The 21997-nt window shown below is 42.2% G+C and overlaps 1 protein-coding gene and 1 long non-coding RNA gene across 5 annotated transcripts in view; one reads left to right on the top strand and one right to left on the bottom strand.

Annotated features, from left to right (window-relative positions):
• TNFRSF19 (TNF receptor superfamily member 19) overlaps positions 1-2452 on the top strand; it is a 67836-nt gene extending 65384 nt beyond the window's left edge. For 2 of the 4 annotated variants that reach the window (XM_087757420.1, XM_087757421.1), the window contains one exon: positions 140-2451. The gene's annotated coding sequence lies outside the window, so the exon portion shown is untranslated. Of the gene's footprint in view, positions 1-139 lie in introns of all 4 variants that reach the window. The other 2 variants (XM_087757422.1, XM_087757419.1) reach the window with 2 other exon arrangements.
• A 106-nt stretch (positions 2453-2558) lies between these two features.
• Positions 2559-7646, bottom strand: LOC148055919 (uncharacterized). Its single transcript, XR_015704706.1, has 3 exons — positions 7614-7646; positions 3484-3706; positions 2559-2710 (listed from the first exon to the last, which is right to left on the bottom strand). It is a non-coding gene; the product is annotated as an uncharacterized LOC148055919 (long non-coding RNA).
• Positions 7647-21997: the final 14351 nt, after the last annotated feature.

The raw sequence follows: 21997 nt of genomic DNA, 5'->3' as shown, positions 1-21997 counted from the left end.
GGTTCGGTCTTCAGGTTTAGGTGAATTTTTACAGTGAGCAGTAAGTATAGCTGTACTTTCTTAGTGTTTAGTCAAGTATAGAAGTACATACAGGTTTTTTATGAATTTATGTAACCACTGTTCTATCACTTTCTTTTAGGAAACCAAGCTATTTCTCTCAGCGCTAAAGCTGAATGCTTCCCTTATGCTCCTCTGCTGCTTCTCATCAAACTTGGTCTGGTCTTCAATGTTGCATGGTTTCAAAATCAGCTGGAAAGAAATGGCATCATTTCACACCTTCTGAGCAGTTACATCTGAGCCGTAACAGCTGTAAAGTGAACCTTCGAGGAGCATCCTAGGAGAACCCTGAATGTGGATTTATGACCTTTTGCATCTCTTTTTAAAAAGAACCTTCTATTCCCTTAGATTCTCAAAAAGTCTAATGGAGTGAGCTTCAAAGTATCTGTAAATACAGCAAGAAATATAAATATTTCAGTGTGTTTAGGTGGGTATATCTTAAATATGGCTACAGATGTCAGAAGGCATGGGACAAGACGTCGCCAGTTATTCTGCTTGCAGATTTATGCATGCATTAGGATTTTTTTTGGCTGGTTCTAATTTTAAATCAGTTTCCTGCTGTTGAAGGACTTACTTAAAAAAGAAACATTTCTATTTATGCAAGGATCATCTATTGATAAGCTGAAGCTTTTATTATATATTACATTATAGTTAATAAGCTAGTTTGGGGAGTTAAAGAATTTGCATGTTACAATATGTATGGTTGAAGTCCCCTCCATCCAATTATTACATTTATGGGAGGGAGCATTGTTTTGTTAAATAGAGCAGGAGATTAGCTTTAAATTAGATTTAGTTTAATGAAAGTCAGCCGTATAGATAGGGATGTTGTGTTTAATTGGTAGTCTCAGTATTGGAATACAGCACTTGTTGTTATAGCATGTAATTTTGGGATGTTGAAATAAATGTAATCAACTGTCACATCAAAATGTCAAACTATAGCAGGTGTGTCATGAAAGTATTCATACAATGAGACTATTACTAATATTTTTTAGTAATGCATTATTTTTAAGGGTCAAGCTTCATGGTGACCTAGTTTGTTCATTTAGGAGGCCTTTTCTTTTCATTCGTGTCACTCTGTCCTTCTCACTGTAGTATTGTGTAAATTCAATTTTTCCACACAAAATACAGAAAGTAATTCATAACATTTAAAAAAAAAAAATACCTCTGAATTGAATCCTCAAAGTTGCGTGAATGCCTAGTAAATTATCAACTCTCTGCCCTCATTGCTGTTAAGATTTTTTTAACTGCAGTTTGTTGCACCACAGCCCATAATACCATTTGTTCTGCAGCCATTTTTATCCCTAAAATAGTTTTCGCTTCTGTGAGTAATCCCAGTAACCTCTACTGATTCATTACATTCAACAGGCTCAAACTTGATAGTGATGAACTCCAGCAATTATTCTTTAAAGTACCCAATGTGCCTCGACAAAAGCAAAGCAATCAGCAAAAACAAATGCCAATTTGCAATAACTATTACTCATCTTTCAACACATGGTTTGTGTGGCAATGGAAATGTTGAGACAGTATTCATATTCCCTAACGGAAAAAGACTTTTGCTTTGAAGCACCCAGGAGAAGGTTGAACCTGCACAAGAATAGCTACAGCCAGTATAGGCAGCCAAGGCGGTAAGACGTTTCAGCTAAAACCGGTGAGATCATTCGTGTGTGCAGAAATCATGAAAAACAGTTATCAAATTCAAACCAAAGTAACTGAAGAAATTACATAAGTGATTTTTTTTTTAAGTAGTACATACCACCCTTTGGTCACTGACAGAATAATACACAGTTATACAGGGAGTACAGTTACTCAGCTAAATACTGTACAGTCAAATAAGAGTAGTTTTGAATAATTTCTCTGGATACTTTCATACATTTAAGAAGTGACAAAATGTTATTTTTCACGACGTGTGCATGAAGAGATGTGTGCTTCTTTGTATATACTTTGTAAATAGAAAAAATCCAATGTGCATTTCAGTATATGGCAAGATATTTTTAGAACATATGGAGATTTAACTTTTCACTAATAACAGTTCTTTAAAATGCTATGTTCAAAAGTTTTGCCAGCATCTGCCACAGTAAGTATGTTTTCCCATTGGAATTTACACTTTGTATAATTGTTTTTGTCCGGCAACTCTAGAGAAAAATACTCATTTCTTTAAATGAGTGACAGCTAGCTTGAGAGCAAATTGGGAAGAAAAAACAAAGAGAGTGCTTTTTAAATATATGTGTATATTGTGTACATACTTTTTTCCTTAATTTAACCAAATTGGTCTTTTTTATATTGCCTGTGGCAAGCAATGTTGTACATGCCAATAGAAAACATACGCTACCACCGCATTTAGACTGCCCACATATCACATCTAGGCACTTACACTGCTGTTTTAAATACTCCTGTAAGGAATGTAAATTAAAATCTTGTATAAATCATTTTGTAATACTTTTTCTACTTGTGAATAAAATGTTACGTGAACCAGTCTTGGTTTGTTGATCTCAAATTAATAATAGCATTCTATACAAAGTTAGTGATCAATTCTTTTATTATTTTTAGAATTCCATAATGGTTTAATTGTATTAAAATTAGGGTATAATTTGGTACATCTTTGTCTTGAGATGTTTGCTGTTTAACAGGAGCATCATTCTTCAAGCTGGAGGACCTGGAAGAAGCAGTAAGTTAACATCAATCCTTAAAATCATAGTGCTTCAAAATCTTTTCAAAATGTTGCTTCTCAAGAAAGGAGAGAAAGAAGCTGGTAAGCGCCACAAATTGCTGTCCGTATAATGTCTTCGAAAAGAAAACGAAGTACTCCACACAGTAGACTGTTTCAGACAAGACAGATACGTAAATAATGAGTAGCTGTATAATTGAAACAGAAAAGGATGCCCTAATCGTGGCCCCTGATTAGCACCGAGAGAGCCTGCACTCGTGTTGCACTGCAGCAGCCAAGAGTGGTTTCAAACCTTGGCTGAAGAAAGAGGGAATTAGAGAACACCAATACAGAAGACTAATTACCCGTGACTATTTAGGCCATTTTTCAAACATTGTCCAGAAGGTTTATATGTTGAAAAGATTCAGGAAAATGTTACTCAAATGGGATTAAGAAAGGGATGGCACGGTTTGACTGACAAGAATAAAGGACTGCGAAGAAAGAGTAATTTGATAATTGCATATAATTACATGGCTTCTTATGGTGAAGACATAAAAAGCAGTGACTGGAAACTGAATCCAGATAAGGATGATAGGTAACATGAAGCCAGGGTGTTTCTGGTGGAGAGTTTGTAGCACTATTGGTTTTTATGGGAAAGTTTGAGAGAAGCCGAAAGCTGCTCTGTCCCTGTTGCTAGTTTATTCTAGCAAATGTCATGTTAGCTCTTTTCTGTGTATTGCTGTTATTTCCCCAGTCTTTTAAGTACATAATTCACAGCTTACCCGGGGAACACCTTCCCAGAATAGCAAGGTCTCCTTGTATGACTGTGCCCGTGTGCTACACTCCTGAGTAGTCTTCTACTTGTCTCCTGCTGAGGCTGTCAAAAATGGCAGCCGACCGCATCCCCAGCCACCTCATCACCCTTCTCAGTCACTTAAACGTCGTTCACTTTGTGTCAATAAAGGTAACAAGTCTTGGAACTGCTAGGATCGCAATAGTGTGCCCCTGCCAAAAATAAAAAAAAAAAATCAAGAAAGAAACAGGAATTGAAAAACAGGTATTTATTCTGTTTTATCTGGAAACAAACTACAATTTAAAAGAAATTATGTATGTGACCATAAAACTTGCATAGACATTAGATCATATTAGACAGATAAAATATAAATGTCATTAGCAAGGCTGCAGTTTTTTATCCAGCTATCTTTCTAAAAGAGTCATAGAATCAGAGACTCTCAGAATCCAAGAAAAATACATCATTAAGGTTGGAAAAGACCCTTAAGATCATCAAGTCCAACCGTTAACCTATCACTGCCAAGTCCACCACTAAACCATGTCCCAAAGCACCACATCTACCCGGCTTTTAAATACCTCCAGGGATGGGGACTCAACCACTTCCCTGGGCAGCCTGGTCCAGTGCCTGACTACCCTTTTGGTGAAGAAGTTTTTCCTAATATCCAACCTAAACTTCCCCTGGCGCAGCTTGAGGCCATTTCCTCTCGTCCCATCGCTTGTTACTGGGGAGAAGAGACCGACCCCCACCTGGCTACAACCTCCTTTCAGGTAGTTGTAGAGAGCAATAAGGTCTCCCCTCAGCCTCCTCTTCTCCAGACTAAACAACCCCAGCTCCCTCAGCCGCTCCTCATAAGACTTGTGCTCCAGACCCTTCACCAGCTTCGTTGCCCTTCTTTGGACACGCTCCAGCACCTCAATATCTTGAAGTATAGAAGATACTTTATCAAAATCTAGTCTATAATCAACAGTTTAAGGGAGAGCACTGATTTAAAGCTTGGAAAAAATTAAACCATTGGAATTCAAGAAATCACCTTGATTTGCCCAAGAGCCATATCAGACAGTTCATTGGAACATAACGATAAACATATATAAATACATATATAATTCATGTGTACATGAAGAAATATTTTACATTAGAATAAAATAATAACCAAATTTAAAAGAACCAATCACCTTACATGTGATCTGAGGCAGAGCATTGTCCAGGCCAGTTAGTAATTTTATTCCTAAGTCGTTAAACATAAGGAAATTACACAACAGCATGGACCAATTCAGATGAGACCTTTACAAGATACAAGCATTTATTCTGCATGTGGCAGAGGTTACAAAATGAATTGAGAACTTTTTAGAAAGTAGTAAAGGCTCTATTTCAGTTTTTTTAAAATGCCTTTCAGTCCAGAAATCCAAGGGCCCTGGATGTTTCATAGGTCAACATGGGAGCCTTACAGAAAAAAAAGTTACTATAAACAACAAAAGAAAACATTTAAGACCTACAGCCAGTACTCTCTGGCTCCCTTCCAGGATTTTTAGAGCTGCAATTTCTTGCTTTGCAAAAGCAACATACTGGAATATTCACTGAGTGACTGCAATTTGCCCACCAGGGTTGGTAGCCCCCGAAGGCCCTGGCTGGCCCCACAGGAGATGCTAACGCTTTTCGGCTGGTGGGGGTCTCAGCAGGACGTTTGTAATGGGGATGCTCTGTGCATGTGCCTACACGTGCTTCCGTACAATGGACCTTTAAGAGAACAATACTCAACAAAACTGGAACGGTAGAGGTTATTTGTTACGAAAATAAGAATAAGGAGGAAAGAACATCTGGGTACTAGTGCACCAAAAAAGAGCAAAACCGGCCATTATGTTGCAACGTAACCATATTTTAAAAGCCAAAGTAAAGATCTAGTCTACAGCCCCCTTACTTCTCTGACTTCATGGTCGCTTAAATGCACATAAACTCTGCACCTGGCCAAAGCAAACCGAGGAAGACCTGGAATCAGCAGAATAACAGCGTGTTTACTGCACCAATTTTGTTCATACGTTGCAACTGTGTTTTCTTGTATATTTATGTTGACTCCTGCAACATATGGTAGCCGAGTTTAACCTGAGGAAATTCAACAGCAATCATCAGTTTGGCCATTTGTTTCACTCTGTTCCAAGAGAAAAAACAAAGTTGTTGACCAAACCAATGCGGTTTTATGTTGTTAGACACAACAATAGTTGTGTTCCTGTATCGTAGCTTCAGCTTTATTAAACCTAAGGATGCTCAACAATAAAAGTTAAGGGGACACCGCACCTGTGCAAGAGTGAGAATGTCTTTCTGACTGAGATACCGAAACAGAGACATAACATTTTACCAAACAACACTTGCAATACATTTTGTCAAAATTCATCACTTTTTTTTTTTTTCATCTTTTGAGACTACAAATAGAAAAAATTCCTTGCTTGAAAAAGTTTTCACGCCATGACAAAATGCTGTGACATCTCACATGAGAGTATTTTCTCCAGGATGGTTTGCGCAGCTACCCTCCATCTTAAACCCTCAATAAATTGAAACCCTCAATATTGATTTAAGTTGTATCTTTAAATATATTTTAAACTTTGGAGGATTTGTTGGTTACTGAAGGAGGACTAATCCATTTGCATGAGCAAGAACTACCTCAAAGTTATTTTCATACACTGGTTTTTAACTAGCAGGACAGATGGATTCAGGTAGAAGAAACTCTAAATCCTTTACATGATAAAATATTACGTTATTGATGGGTTAAAAGAAGCAAGCCCTGTGGGTTCAGCCCTCTCTCATTAGTTCAAACAGGCTATGGGATCTGCAAGGAAGAGCTCGAGAATGCCATAAATTACCTCGCCCGTGGCTTTCAACAACAAATAGATAGCACTGGAGTTTACCCAGGGTGTTGGCAAGTGCTGTGATAGGGATTCCTGACAATATCTGTCTGCCAGATGATGTTTCCTAATACACAGAATGGCACTGAGGAGCTCTTGTTGCGTTTACAGCCAGACGCTTTCCTTTCCTAGAGAAGAGGCCTTTTTACTGCCTTCCTGCAGTAGGTGGACTGGGGGCGGCGGGGGAAGCAGCAAGGCCTGCAGCAGCCAGAGGGGAGCAGGGTGCAGCGCGGGTCCGTCCCGCACACCCCATGGCCCGTTACAGCTGATTTCCCTCTGCGAGTCTCCCAGCTGTGCAGAGATCAGCTGTAAACGTGCTTGGAAGCCTAAAAACCCCCAAAGATGCAATATTGCACCTTCTGCAGATGTATCAGCGTAACCGCGGTAGCTGAAAGCTATAAGAAAAAAAAAATTAATATCATCTGTTAGTTGGGGGGGGGGGGCACGACCAAAAATAACTAAAGGTTTGGGGCTCAAGGCCTTCTTGGATCTGCTTTCTAATGTTTGCTTGCACACTTTGCATGTAGTTAAAGGTCTGCAGCTGCTGCGGCTCTGGGGATGCCCATGCAACTCTCACCTGATCTTAGGGAGCAGAAGTTACCTTTCGGCTTGGCCTTGTTATACTTCACCCTGCAAGAGCTGGAGGGTTTAAATGCCTGACAATCTCTGTTCTTTTCCCAATTACCTCATTTAAAAAAAAAAAAAAAAAAAAAAAAAAAAAAAAGACTGTATTCAAATTTTGCTTAAGTTGCATTACTCACAAACTGTCCATAATAAGACTCCAGTTCCATTTTCTCATGCAAAAGAAATGCAGTCACCTTAATGCCACCCAGAAGATGGCCTGGGAACCAGATACTGCTTCATGCTGGTACCAGTGCCTGCCTCTGCTGCTCTGTCCCCTGGCCCAGGAAGCAGGCCAGAAAAAAATCAAAACACCTCTTTGACCAGAGCAACCCCAACCCACACCAGCAACCCATTCTTTAAAAGTCTGTTATTGAATCACAGCTTACGGGTAGTTCAAACAAAACAAAAGAAAAAAAGAGACAGAGACAGGAGGAAAACAACTGCATAAAGAATTATACTGGAGAGACACTCAGCAAAATTCCCATTTGTGTATGAAAAGCTTAGCTAAATCACCTTGGGCTGCACAGGACAACAAGTAGGAACGAAAACGCTTCTAATCTTTACAAAATATGATTTTGTGAAGTAGACATGCAGCACTTACCCCTCATTCTTAATGCAGAAGGGTTTGCCCTCCCTCATCCCCTGCCCAGCATCAGAAATAGTAACACAGCACCAGCGCTGAAGGCTCTTTCCACTCAGGAAAGGAATGGCTCTCTCTCACCCCCGCTCCTCCTGTGTTATGGCTCTTCCCGACCGTTCTGCCTTATTTGTCGCTGCTGCAATTTTCAGGTCTTTCTTTGCCTTCCTCCCTCCAGGCCTGTGTTCCCCGTTCTCCTGCCTCCACTAGCTGGTCTGCTCCCCCATTGCCACGTGAAAGCAGAATTGTAGATTTAATTTCATGACCCTGGAAGATGTAACACAACGTACGAAAGCATCTCTAAGGCTGTGCTCTGTTCTTATATACAAGCAAAGGAAATAAAAGAGAGGGAAACAAAGGTACTCAAGCATAGTGTGCAAATGCGACATGGGGTAATGCTGACTTTCAGAAAGGCAGCGAGCTCAAATTCAAAGCCAGCGAGCTCAAATTCAAAGCCAGCCTACCCAAGAATTTATTTGGTTGGATTCCTGTCTCTGGACAGCTGCTTCTAAAATGGAAGATAATGGTTGAGTGCTTAAAATGGTGATTTTTAAGCACATGCCCTGATCTGGATTTTTCTGCGAGAACCCTCCATGAATCCCAGAGACAAGGAACTGGTCACAGCAGCGAGTGAGACAGCGCTGGCCCGGACGGTATGCAAAAATCGCTGATAACTCGGCAGAAGCCATGGGAGGTGAAACAGATGCGTCAGCAAGGCCAAAGGGGAAGAGAGGACACGATGCAATGCAGAACGTACAAAACTGCCCAAAGATCAGCTAGAGAAGGTAAACAGATCCTAGAAAAGAGTAAAATGTGTATCGTGCCAGCTAGGAATGGATTGGGACAGCGACAGCGGGCTCTCTCTGTTTTTACAAAACACTTCTGAAAGCAGTTTTTAAGTAAGTCTGACTCGGGTACGCAGGTGATTTATATGTTTCCATTCAAAATAGAAGATCTCAACATTTTCTTGGCTGGCCTCAGCAAGGTTTAATTCCCTCCTTAGAGCTTAAGATATGTTTCCTTTTTGAATGAACGCAGCTGTGCCATACACATTTCAGTTCAAACCGACTCGTAAGAACACACGTCACAACCCCCGAATTCAGAGAGGTGGCTGAGCGAGGCCACTTGAGTGCCTGCCGGCAGCGAGCAAGCTGGCGATGACCACTATGTCTCCACTGGGACCAGCTTGCTGTAATGGACCTTTGATTACCTACTCCTTTGCTGCCTGATCCCATTGCACCGGCCTGTAGCGAACAGGTCAGACCTGTAATTATAATGTAAATGCTGTAAACTTCCAGCTGAGCAAGCCAACAACATTTATCATTTGGTATGTCGTAGTTATTGTGAAGAAGGATGCTCGCTTCAGAATCTTGCACCATTTTCACTACGTTTTTTTGCACTAACCAGATATATTTTTATTTGACATTATAAATAAATTTAAATTTGTATCTCTCCTACTAGAAATGTTTGGATGCCTTCCATGCACCTTTGATGAGCTCAAGGCCATATGCAGAGACTAGGGAAACCCCCCCAAAGACACACTCCTCTTAGTGAATTAACCCAGGTTTCCGCCAGCCAGCCATGGCCACATAAATTAAAGATACACATGAACTTTGCATGGGGCTTCACAGAGCATTTTGCAGATTTACTTCGAAGGTAATGAAGCTGTGATGGGACACATTCAAAGAAAAAGCTGGGATGGGGACTTTCCTAGATGGATCTTACCTGACCCTGGACAGTTGTTCTTTGGCCCTTGAGCCACCTAAACTGTGCTTTATCCAGAAGAAAAGCAGCTATCTATTGTTAAATGTATACATTTTATAGAATTATAGAATCATAGAATGGTTTGCATTGGAAAGGACCTTAAAGATCATCTGGTTCCAATCCCCCCTGCCATGGTCAAGAACACCTTCCACTAGACCAGGTTGCTCAAAGGCCCATCCAACCTGGCCTTGAACACTTCCAGGGACGGGGCATCCACAACTTCTCTGGGCAACCTGTTCCGGTGCCTCACTGCCCTCATGATGACGAATTTCTTCCTTATATCTAATCTAAATCTATCCTCTTTCAGTTTAAAGCCATTAGCCCTTGTCCTATCACTATGCTCCCCTGTAAAAAGTCCCTCTCCAGCTTTCTTGTAGGCCCCCTTCAGGTACTGGAAGGCTGCTATAAGGTGTCCCCAGAGCCTTCTCTTCTCCATGGCTCCTCCATTTTGTTGGACACTGTACTGTACAGAAGATTTCACATGCAACATCATTACAACATAAAAAGATAGAGACCTGCCAGCAACCGGGAGCGGTGGTGCAGGACTGTAACTCTCATTTCCTCCTGCAAGGGTAATTTTCAAAAGTCCTTACTAACTCTGGGAATTCCTGCAGATCTCCTGCCCTCAGTAATTAGCTTTGTTCCCAGCACTCGCCCCACCTTTCTAGCTCTCATTTCAAGGCCATGTTGTGACACAAGCATTCCAGGCACCCTTCTCCCTTTTCTGTCCTTACTCCAACCCACAGCTTCCCTCCTTGCCACATCAGCTTGAAACTTTTTGAACCTGGCATCTGTGAAGCCAACCCCTCACCCTAATTTAGCCCATTTGGTGCTAAAACATCCGTGTGTTTTAGTTCTCCTCTTCCCTCACCCTGCCATGCCCAGGGCTTTTGGCACGGCGCTGCTCCAGTCACTTTCCCTCCGGCTCCCCGGTAGCTGGTTTTCCACACCTGACTTTCACCATTTCGTCCCCTGGGTTTCTGTCATGTTGGATTGACAAGCAACGTAACCACCAAAAGCGTCTGTGCACCCCCTGAAGACGGGATTGAGGAGAGGCTGTTTTGGAGGACCACCCGATGCCGCAGGTCAGGACGCAGCAGGTCAGGAGGCGCCGCGCTGAGCATTCCTCCCGTGGGACCTGTGCGTGGGTTTGGGGAGACAAAGAAGAGGCAGACCAGACTCAGGCCAACAGGAGAAACCATGGAAGACCTATGCGCACTGGGGGCATTAACGCTACAGCTGCACTGCTGGGCAGTAAGAGCACATCCAGCCTCCACCACGCAGGAGCCAAGCCAGCCTGCCAGGTACAGCCCTCTCCTAGAAAAGCCACCAATTATTGACATCTTCGTCCCCTCCGTGTTGCCAATGCCCAGCTTCTTATGAACATCTTCCAGCCTCTGCAGGAGGGATGGCATTTCAGCAGCTCCACTGGTGATGACCCTGAAAGTGGAGCAAGACATGGAGGCCACAGCTGCTGCCAAACACCCCAGCGCTCCTGAACAGGGAGAAAATACCAGTTTTGCTGCCACGTGCCTGCCATGGGATGTTACGGGACTACTAATTGCCCCAAATGACCTCTGGGCATATTAACACCTACTGTTTTCCAAACAGTGGTCACTGCCGGATCCAGTGCCTCTTTCCACTACAAGCTGGTTTATTCACATTTCAATTGCTCAGAGATTTATCTATGGACAGGAATTTGTCATCGGCCTCCACAGCTGAAACCACATCTTCTGAATCCCACTGGCAGGCACCGGCAGCCTGTTGGCAGCGTGCTGGCAGCCAGCCCTTGGACAAGCGACGTAGGTCTGCAGCAAAATGCTGCCTTCTTGGGGAATCGGGAGGGAGAAACTTGGATCAGCCACCTCATTTCATCACCTGAGTATGTTGCCACTATAGAAATACTCCTACTAGACACATTTGTACTCATCTGCTGTGTGCACTGTCCAGGAGATGGGACGTGCCCCGCTCCCAGTCTGTTCTGGGATGGTCTAATGTGAACCACAGCACGCCTGTAGCGTACTGCAGCCAGCCGAGCCGCTCACCCAGGGTGCATCCGCAAAGTGTGTCTGTGACTCCTTATCCTCTGCATTCTTTTCTATATTTAGGAGATTCACGTGTACACAACAGCCAAGCAAAGCGTGGGAAGGCCAAGCAAATATCAAGACAAGTTTTGAGTTCAGGAATCCCTTGGGACTGTCAACAAGTCACAGGGATGGGCTACGAGAATAGCTAAAATAATGAGGGTGTGATGGCAGCTGTATCTACAATGGTTCTGTCCCAAGGAACAAATGGTTATATACTTTGATTGCTAAAGAGATACTCGAGCTCATCCCCTCAGGTAGTGTCTTCAAAGTCCCACCTGCAGAAGCAACTTGGGCATTATCAGCTCTTTAGGCTCCCAAGTCACTCACACACTCAAGAAGGAACTCCTCTCGAGGTGCGTGCTCAAATAAATGACTCTCCATGATCAAGAAACCTTGAGTGAGTTAAAATCCCCTGGCTCGGTTATCCCCATTCTCTGGCAGCCACTTGAGTGAACTCCCAGGGCCGGGAACGAGCACTAGAGAACCGCTGCGGCAGCCTCGTTGCCAGCCGGGGTTAAACCACGATGGTGATGCAGCAGGCGAGATGCAGCAGCTCCAAAGAGGCCGCGGGGCACTGCTCGGGGCAGCTGCGCCGACGTTGCACAGCCTGCGGGGCAAGTCTGGCTTGCAGCACGCCTTCGCCTGCTCCGTCCTGCCTTTCTGCTGGGACTCGGAAATGTCTGTGCATATAAACAGCCCGTCTGCAGGTGTAGCCTCTCGTCTCGCCCCGCGCTGGTAGATAACGGCGTAGCTCAGTCACTATAATGCTGCCGAGTTTCCCTTTCTGTAGCTTCGGGTGGGCTTTGGCTGCAGTAAGAAATGTGCAAAAAACATTAAGAGCCAACAAAGAGTTAGGATACATTTCAGGAATAAAAAAAAGGGAAAAAAAAAAAGAGGAAAAAAAAGGAAAAAAAGAATCAGCTGATCTATCATTTTTACAAAAATAGTTATTAAAAATTTTTTAAGAAAACCTCATATTTTACAGAAGTACAAATACTGATATTACAGTACCTTTTGCATTACCCAGATGGAAATAATTCCCATGAATTTCACACATCCTCACAGTTTCTGACTGCAAATCTACACACACACACGCACACACAAAGATAATGCAATCATTCATCCACCGAAGTGAAATTTTAACGCATAGTCCCACATGCTTTCACAAAAATGGGACCGTATCTTGCTCCATCAAGCACTGAACTTAATACGCATCAAATAGTTGTCATATAACAGCATCCACAGTATCCTCACAATCAAATGTCAGTACTAGATCCTCACTATTAAAATCCAAGCATTTTCAAGGGCAAAGCTGGGGCTCCCTGAAGCCCCATTGCAATACCTAAGACACCAACCTCATGGTTTTCTGGAGTACCTCTGAACTGAATGTCCCCAGCATTGCTGGAAGTCAGAACACCGGTTGAAATTTATTTGATGTTCTGTGCATTGCTTGTTTAATTTTTTTAATAGCATTTACAGCATTAGGGCCGTACTAACGAAGAGAGAGATTACAGCCAGATGCACATCAGCCCTGCTGGACACTTGCCTACCTTTCTGTTAGTATTTGTACAAATAGCAATGCATAGGAGGGTGCAGGATTTATGGTGTAGGTAGAAAAAAGCAAATAAAAGGTAGGAGAATGAGTTGTCCGCAGACAGAGTTTGTCTTTCACAGCGTTAGCCTCGCCAGTGGGGCGGTGGGGCTGGAGAGCAGCACCCTGAACCCTGATGGGATTAGGTAAGGGTAAGGGTAGGGTACGGGGTGTAAGGTAAGTCAGCGTGAATGGGGTTAATTCATCCGGGGGGTTTCCTGCACCGGGGGTATTTCTGGGTGGAGAGAACTCAGATTCTCTGAATGGATTCTAAAAGAAAACAAAGGAAACATATTCAAATCTAACCTAAAAGATCAATAAAATACATGTTTCAGGTCAGTGGAGGGTGGTGAGAAGCAGCAGCAGTATAAGAGGGCCCAAAGCTGGCTCGAATGATTTGGCATGAGGACTTTTCTCCAATGTGCCGAAAACCAACACTTTTCACCCACCCCATCATTTGCCCCGAAGTTTAGGGGGAGATGAAATAAAATTCTGGGATGTCAGGCAAACCACCAGCTCCAACTTCATATGTCTCCTATTTCCACGTACATACTGCAACTGTTGCTTCAGGTCTTGATAAATAAATAAGCTATCCAGGCGGCTCTCACTTTTAACAAAGCCTGTCAAGAAATGACAGAAGCACCATGCTAACTTTGGCCCTTAAACACTTTTTCAGAGGACCAGAGCTAATAAAACATACACGTGTGTGTCCCTTGGTTGACTGAGAGCACTGATGGATCTTCTACCCAGACCTGGAGCCCCAAAGGGGCCTCTGGCCAAGGATAACGTGAGGCTCAGACTGTCACCTTCCCTGGTCCTGATGTCAGTACAAGGCGCACAGCCTCACTTCTCCAGCCTAAAAAACGAGGTGAATAATGAAAAAGAGAAAATCTCAAGGGTCCAGTTTATTTAAACAACTCCTGCACTTCCAAACAGGTTACACCAAAGTGACCTATTATGTAGGGTGGGGTGACTGGGATTTGAAGTGTTTTCAGTTGGCACAAAGGGTCCCAACACACAGAGAACGAGTTATAAAGAGTGCTTAGCTTTTACTGACCATTTTAGTTTGTGAAATGCCTTTTTTGCCAAATGAAACAGATAAAGCTGGAGGTGCGAGATGGGATGAGAAACAAACATGAAGCAAGGAAGAACAAAAAAATCAGAGTAAAGCCAGCGAGGCACAGGCTTCAGACCAGCTAAACAGATACTTCTGACAGACCAAGGGAAAGGCGTGGAAAACGAAATAGCTCACAAAGTAAGAAAATGAATGTCAAATTAGCTATTTCCCTGTACTCAGCCAGCCTACATCAGTTTTTCACGCACATCTGAGACCGTCAGAAGCCAAAAAAATAAAAGCAGATTTTCTTGGAAAACAGAGATTACAAACTGAACAAACTACTAAAACCACCTTATCTTGGGAATTTGGCTTAAACACCAGATTGAATCAAAGATAACTAATTTGATTAAGTAGAACAAGTTATCTAAATCCCTATTTAGGAGAAACACCGCCAGCAATTTAGCACTGTTTTGCAAAAGGCCTTCAATGTTAAATAGTTTCAGCAAGACCAATACCTACAGACACATGGCACTTCTCAATGCATGGACACGTTTGTTGGGCAGGCATCAGGGTAAGACAACAAATTAAACTTACAGGAAAATAAGAAGAAAATTTGCCAGGATGGTGAGGAATCAGATCTGATCAGAACTTACCTGGTCTCTGACAGCTGAGTTGGGTCACAGATCCTAATAGCACTGCCTCTTTCTTGCAGCTTGCGATTACATCTCCAGTTCTTAGGGAATTCCTTTTTCAACCCCATCACGACAGTAAGCGCTAACAGTGAACTGTAATTTCAACTCTCATTTGTAATGAATGGGATTTACTATGGCTAGCATGAATCATTTTGATAACACATATAATTAGTTTTACAGAAGTTTTAGTATGTTATAAAAGTTGCTATATCACTTGTATTCCCCCAGGGCTTTCTTATAAAATTATTTTGTTACAACTGTATTCTTCTGGGAACTAAAGTGTAGACAACTGAACACAGCGGTATGTCAAGAGGAGCATTGCAAGCCAAGACATTCAAGGCAATTTTGCTGCCTTTTTCATTTCTAAAATCCATGTGAAGAAATGCGATCGCTTCTGGACTCCAGCATTATCAGCTGTTCAAAGCTGAAGATACTCGTTTCCTCCCAGCCCGTCAAGAAGCTGCCTCTGTGCAGCCCACGGCTGCCGAGAGCAGATGCTGCGGCTCAGCTGCCAGGAGCTGGGATGCCTGTCAAATGACCTTGGGGGAAAATGCTCAACAGGTATAAATAATGTAGGTCTTCAATAACTTCATCTGAGCTATGGAAATTTATCCTGGATGAGGATTTGGCTCCGTACAGAGGGCTGCAAAGTGAGTTAACTTGATTCCACCTTCATGAGGAAGAAAAGTGGGGTTGGTAGGAGTGTGCACTACGTGACACCAGCAACCCCTTCTGACTTCATAAGCATTTTTTCTTTCATATGCATTTTGAACACTGAAAGCAGGCTATGATTGAGCCCTTGTGACTACTTCTGAAGGGTACTGTTAGTAAACAGACTTTGTTTTTAACAACTGCCCTGCTAACCTGTTGTGAGTACGCTAGAGGAGCTCAATGAGCTGGCCCAACTCTTACATTCAGGGCTGCTGCAAACATCAGCCAAACACAGGGTTCTGACCATGCTTAAGGGACAAGCCAATATTCAAACACCTACTTCATAAATTACTATTATTCATGAGGTCCAGCTGCCTGCAGTGTATGGGGACCTGCTGTCCCGTGGCGTGTAACCTAAAGGGTCTCATCCATCCCGACTTGCTCTGGCTTGGCAATGCTTCGCCTTCTCAGCGGGTGATGTTTGGGGCACCTCCCCAAGGCCCAGCTCTCCCAACACTCATCTCCCACGGCACAGGGAGGGCCGGTGAGAAATGCTGTTCAAGCATGAGATGCACTTCGGGCTATATGGGCACGTGCCAGTAGCAGCTAGGGGCAGGGTGGGAAGAACCTATCATGCTGCCATTTTCATTTTCTTCTTACATGATCACGACCACCAGGGCTGAGTCACGGTCCAAATCACCCCTTGCCTCCTCCTACCCCCCTGGGTCATGCCCCACCGCAGCTGTAAGAGCAGAGGGAGAAGGGAGCCGTTTGGAGGTCTCTAAGTAGTAAAGTGAGGGGGCTGTAAGGAGATCGAGGGACAATTGCCAAAAGCTACTTCGTAAAACCCAAGATGTCCTGAAGATTAATTAGAAGCATCTTCTGCAACTATTTTAATATTGTGCTACATGATACCGTCATTAACATATAAACTCGGTCATATATGATAGGCAGGAAAAGCAAATGATGGTAGCATTTGACGACTGAAAAATGGTAACATTAAAAAAAAACAAGTAAGTTTGATGCTTTGAGGTGTTCTGAATTTAAAACAGGATTCCTGACACTTACATTCTAGCCATCTGTGCTCCCTCTATAGTTAGTGGAGAAACAAAAAGGCATGTGCAAGAGCTGGTTCATCCCATCCTAAGACAGGTAGGATATGTCCCGTTTTGAAGGTGCCTGTTTCTTTTCATCAAGCATGAAGGCAGCCGGAATGGCAAGATTTAGCCATCTACAAGTTGCCTTAGAGGCTGCAGGCTCATAGGCAACTTCTTGGCAAGAGGCATCCCACTCCCTTTCCTCTGTGTTTTTAGATCTACACACCAGCAGAGCACCGACGAGTCATCCTGTCAGATCTTTATCGGCACTTTGCTTCTGGTTTAAGTATTTTGTCTTTAACAGATTTTTTGGATACTTCCTCCGAACAACAAGCCATAACGATTTCCTACAACTGCGCAGCTCCGGCGTGCCGCGGCGCTCCGTTTAAAGAGCCATCTATCCAAGAGCAGCCGCAGCGGACTTAAAAGGTAAACAAATCTCAGCCTGGGGAAGATCAGAGGAGTCGCCAGGCAGTCCTGCTGGTGCTGATTTATACTTGATTTATACTTCCTTATCTTTTATCTCCTCCCCTCTCCTCCCCGAGCACACTAGCTGTTCTCCCACGGTCCTTCTTCCAGGGAAATCTGTGTGCTTGCTTTCTGCAATCGTGCATTTTCAGTTCTCAAGTTCTTTAAGTCTTCTAATTTTAATGTAATATTCCCCTTTTGGTATACTGCAAATCTGCCAGGGTAAAGCGCTGACTTGAACTCGTTCCCAACACCATGTAAATAAATCCCTAGCTCTGGGAACAGAATATCTCCAATACTTTGCCCAGAAGCAATCTGAAATAGCAGGGCACAGTGCCTCTCACTTAACAGCAAGCAGAGGAGGTGCTTTGGCTCAGGCCGCTTTTCCAGCTCTCCACTCAGGAATCCCCCCTAGCCGTGAAGCCGCCCGCAGGACAGTTACCCAGCGAGCGTGGCCTCGCTACCCTCGTGGCAAAACCTCCTTCCACAGACACTCTCTTCATTCATAGCTCCTAAGACCAGAAAAGATGGCTATCCCCTAGTGTAACTAAGGCTACGGAACTTAATTAATTTATTAATCTGAATTAATCTGAAGTAGGGCATATTTTTGACAAAATAGTCCAGTTTTGATATACCTTTCTAGTGCTGATCTGTCAAGCCTGGCACATGTACCAGCGCTCAGTTGCCCCTGCTGTCAAAAAAAATAAACTAAAAATTAGGGGCAAATTTGTCTAATTTCAGCTTTCAGCTACCGGCTCTTGTTAAACAGTTGTTTTCAGACCAGTGTTCAACCTTTCAAATTTCTGCTTCTGTGTCACAATTAAGATATTTTAATCTTCCGATAAACTGAAAAGCGTATTTTCTGAGCCATCAATATTGCTGTTACAATCATCTACTCTGTCCACTTCCATCTTAGTATCATCTATGATACTAAGCTCCATTACTTTGATATGTATTAATTTTTAATTTTTGCACACTGATTTAGGTCTGACCCACTGTACAAGCTGGTATTTAACATCTGTAAAAAGGAAAGTATTTTATCAACATATGATATGAATTCTTCCATCTGGCTTTCCACTGAAGACAAAGCAGACATATTTTTCAACACCTCTGCCTTTTCTGTTACTGACAGTGTTGTACTTTCCATTTCAGACTTACTGCTTTGGAAAGAAAACCCTCTTTTACTCTCCCCAAGTTTTTAACTCAGAGGTAGTTTTGCTTCCGTATCAACCCTTTTTCATGCCTGGTTTCTAATCTATATTCAATTCTTGCCCTATTTCCCTCCCTTCTTCACTTAACTGCTGCCCTCTGCTCCTCTCACCTTTGTTGGTAAGGTGTTCAGAGAACGCCATGCAGCACCAGCTGCATTTATGTCACCAGAAAGCAATTATTAAGCAATATTTCAGTTTTCCTTAAGTGAATCAGAAAAATAATCACATCAAACATGAAAAAAGCAGAGCTGACACCTCAGACTATCAAACGTAATCCGCATGTGTTTTTCTGATGTGTCTTAATCATGTGTTATTATTTCAGGATTGTGTAAGGGTGTAATTTCTTCTGAAGATGGTCACTACTTATTTTCTATAGCAGCTAAAATTGAAAACGTAGTACAATTTCAGATTAAAAGCATGACCCTGAGTTACAGTATTATAAAAGCAACTTTTGGATAACTGGTTCAGCAGCCCCAGTGGGAAAATATGGAATGCTGGAAAAGGATTACAGTGGTTTTTACATTTAAGAAGAGTAACACTGCTGGTCACAAGAGAGGTCTCACATTACTGAAAGTACACATATTTGCTGGAAAATAAAAGTCTCTCAAAGAGAAAAAAAGAAAGGAAAAAGCATCAGACATTTGAACAGCTGGAAGCATTTTTAGAAACTACCAAAAAAAGAGAAAAAAATCATTTAGAATAATATTTCCCTTTCTGTAGTAAGCATCGTAGTGGTGATATAATGCATTCTCAAGAGGTTTAATCATGTCTACTGTTCAATCCTCAAAGGTTATTTCATAAAACAAAAATTAGTGGAGTCAACCACAAAAAACCTGAAGCTGTCGTTCCGAGTTAATTTATTTTTCTACCAGCTCCCATCTTTTTCAAATGCCCCAAGAGCTATGAATCTGTGACAATAAGCTAAAGTCCACTGTGCTCTGGCAAAAGACAAGATTTTCTTCCTTTCTTTGTCTACAGCTGATTTTGGTATTAAGAAGATGTTATTTGATGCCACTCTGATAAAAACTGGAAAAGACTGTTGCTTACAGAAGAATCAAATGAGACAGTGAATTAAGGAAGTAATAGCAGCCACGGGCATAAGCCAGTGACTACTACATGTATTTTGATAAAGTATCTACTTCTAGAACCAACATCACTTGAATTTCTTTCAAATTAAAGAGGCAATCTCTTAATTTTAAATGCTCTGCTTATTCCGCCAATTATGATGCTTTATTTTCTTTACCATAGCGCTCCCAGGGCAGTGTCAGCACTAGGATTTCCTGTTGCTAAGTTCTTTTTGTCACAATGAATCTTTCAACATGTGCCAACTCCAGATAAACGTAATTGGTAGGTTGCTCCAGTACAAAAAACAGGCAACAAACAACACAAGGCTCCCTTAGCAACACCCTTGAGTTCCCTTTAAAACATACTTCAATTAAACACTCTACGAGGGCTTGTTACATTTATGCTCGTGAGCTATTGTATCCTTTTCAGAACTTCCCATCTTCACAATGTGTTTTTACTCACACCTAAATTTAGAATTGTTTCATTTTTGTGTTGGTTTGTTTTTTTTTAATCACTTAACTTACAGCAAAATACTCACCTAGTTTGTTAAGCGAAACCGTTCATTCTTTCCTCATAGGGACCAACTGCAGATACAGAATGTAGCCACTCAGATGTACAACACAGAAGCCTGGCTGTGGTACGTGTCTGAAAATATGCCTGCTATTGTTTAATCAAAACATTTTTTATCTAAAAATGTCTAAACCCAGTTTAATAGCATGGTAGTGCCATTCATACAAGACAAATTCCCACCACGCAAAACCAGACAAAGTGAAAAAATAGGGTAAAATATCAAATGATACCTGATAGCACAAATTCTGCTAAAAAAATGGGGTCCAATCATTCAATCAGCTCTTACTCTTCTATCTCCCTTCCCAAACATCCACTTTTGCTGGTTGAGTTTTTTAATCTTTATTCTTCACGTGCTTCTCTCCCAGCTATTTGTCCTCATCTCTCAGCCTTGGTTCTCTTCCTCTCTTGCTTCTTTCACCGTACAGGACACTCACAATACCTTTTGCAACAACCTACAAAGGACCTCTAAAAGACAAAGCCATTACTCTAGAGAAAAATTAATCACTTTTTTTCTTTTTTAAATAGGCACTCGAACACCATTTCATAATTTACTTCAAGAGAAAAATAAAACCCCACTGATAATGTTTCCTTTATTTATCACCCACTTAAACTGCTCCAGCCTATCCTGGAAAAACGTCTCTGTTTTGAATGATTTTTCCCCCCCCCAAACCTGCCCTCCTGTACTTTCAACAGCTCCTCAACACTTGTCCACTCATCATTAAAAGGAAACTACGTGAACAAACACGCAGGGAACAGATTCAGGCTGTCCCTAAGCAGCAAAGTTTGTTCTCTGTGATGGAATCATCAAAATGCCTGCAAATCCATATTCACTGAAACATGACATGCAGTAAAGCCCTTGAAGTAAGTGGGCAAATCTAAACCACCACTACACAATAAACCAAACACATCCAGATAACAGATAGAAGGACAAAAGGGCCCAGTTAATGGGAGAATACTCCTCAGAAAACAACGGCTCTATTCCTGACCCGTGAGTACTGAAGCTCAGTGACAGACCTCCAAAATATGACAGAATCATAGAATTGTTTAGGTTGGAAAAGACCTTTAAGATCATCAAGTCCAACTGTTAACCTCACGCTGCCAAGTCCACCACTAAACCATGTCCCTAAGCACCACATCTACCCGGCTTTTAAATACCTCCAGGGATGGGGACTCAACCACTTCCCTGGGCAGCCTGGTCCAGTGCCTGACTACCCTTTCACTGAAGAATTTTTTTCCTAATTTCTTAGGCAATATAAGCCTAGGAACTAAAATTCTAACACTGTTGGATAAAAGCTATTAATTCAGCAGCAATACCAGTTTTATGGCACCTTGTAAGTTCCATTCCTCCTCCCAATCGTTTTATGCACCTGATACAATGAACAGTCTATCTGCTGTATTTAGCTTTAAAGTTTGCTACTTTTGTTCCAAACCTGAAGAAGACCTGCTCAATGGCTTTGTATAAAAAAAGATACTACTTTTACTTACAAACGTGACCAGACGTATACCCACTGGATCATCGCACGACTACAAGAGCACGACTACTTTCCATGTTATCCTCCACTAGGAGACATTTGTGGGGTAAGTATTTTAATCCTTCGTCTCTTTTTGTGTGAAAGATATCCCTTTCCTCCATACCTTAACATTTTCTGTCACCTACTTTTATGACCACAGTTTTTCTTCTTCCATCTGTCTTTTTGTTCCCTATCTTAAATACAGTTCCCACTTTTCCACTTCATCTTTCTTTCCAATTTCCCCTCTCAGCTGCAAACACAATTTGCTTTTCCCCAATGCAGAACTCCTGCAAGGAACAGGGTTAAACAAGTTAAAAGAATATCCATGAGCATGTGAGAAAGACAGGTGCTAACAGTTCTGGGTCATGACACTTGACAGGTATGTCCTAATACTGAATCCAATGTGCATACCAAAAGACCATTCATACCACTCCACCCACCCTGAGGATGAGTTCAATTCCCATTTAACCAGCTGTTCCTGCAAGATCAAATTTTCTAACAGTACATGCTAGAGGATTTGTTCTCTCAAATTCCATGCTCCTATGCAACAGAAAGCCATCATCTTCATAAATGAAACCAGGTGA

The sequence above is a fragment of the Nipponia nippon genome, unplaced genomic scaffold (assembly GCF_047370975.1).
Source record: "Nipponia nippon isolate SJK-2023a ecotype South Korea unplaced genomic scaffold, ASM4737097v1 scaffold_2, whole genome shotgun sequence".
NCBI classification, from domain to species: Eukaryota; Metazoa; Chordata; class Aves; order Pelecaniformes; family Threskiornithidae; genus Nipponia; species Nipponia nippon.
The sequence above is the reverse complement of the archived record's forward strand: the minus strand, read 5'-3'. Positions and strand labels throughout refer to the sequence as shown.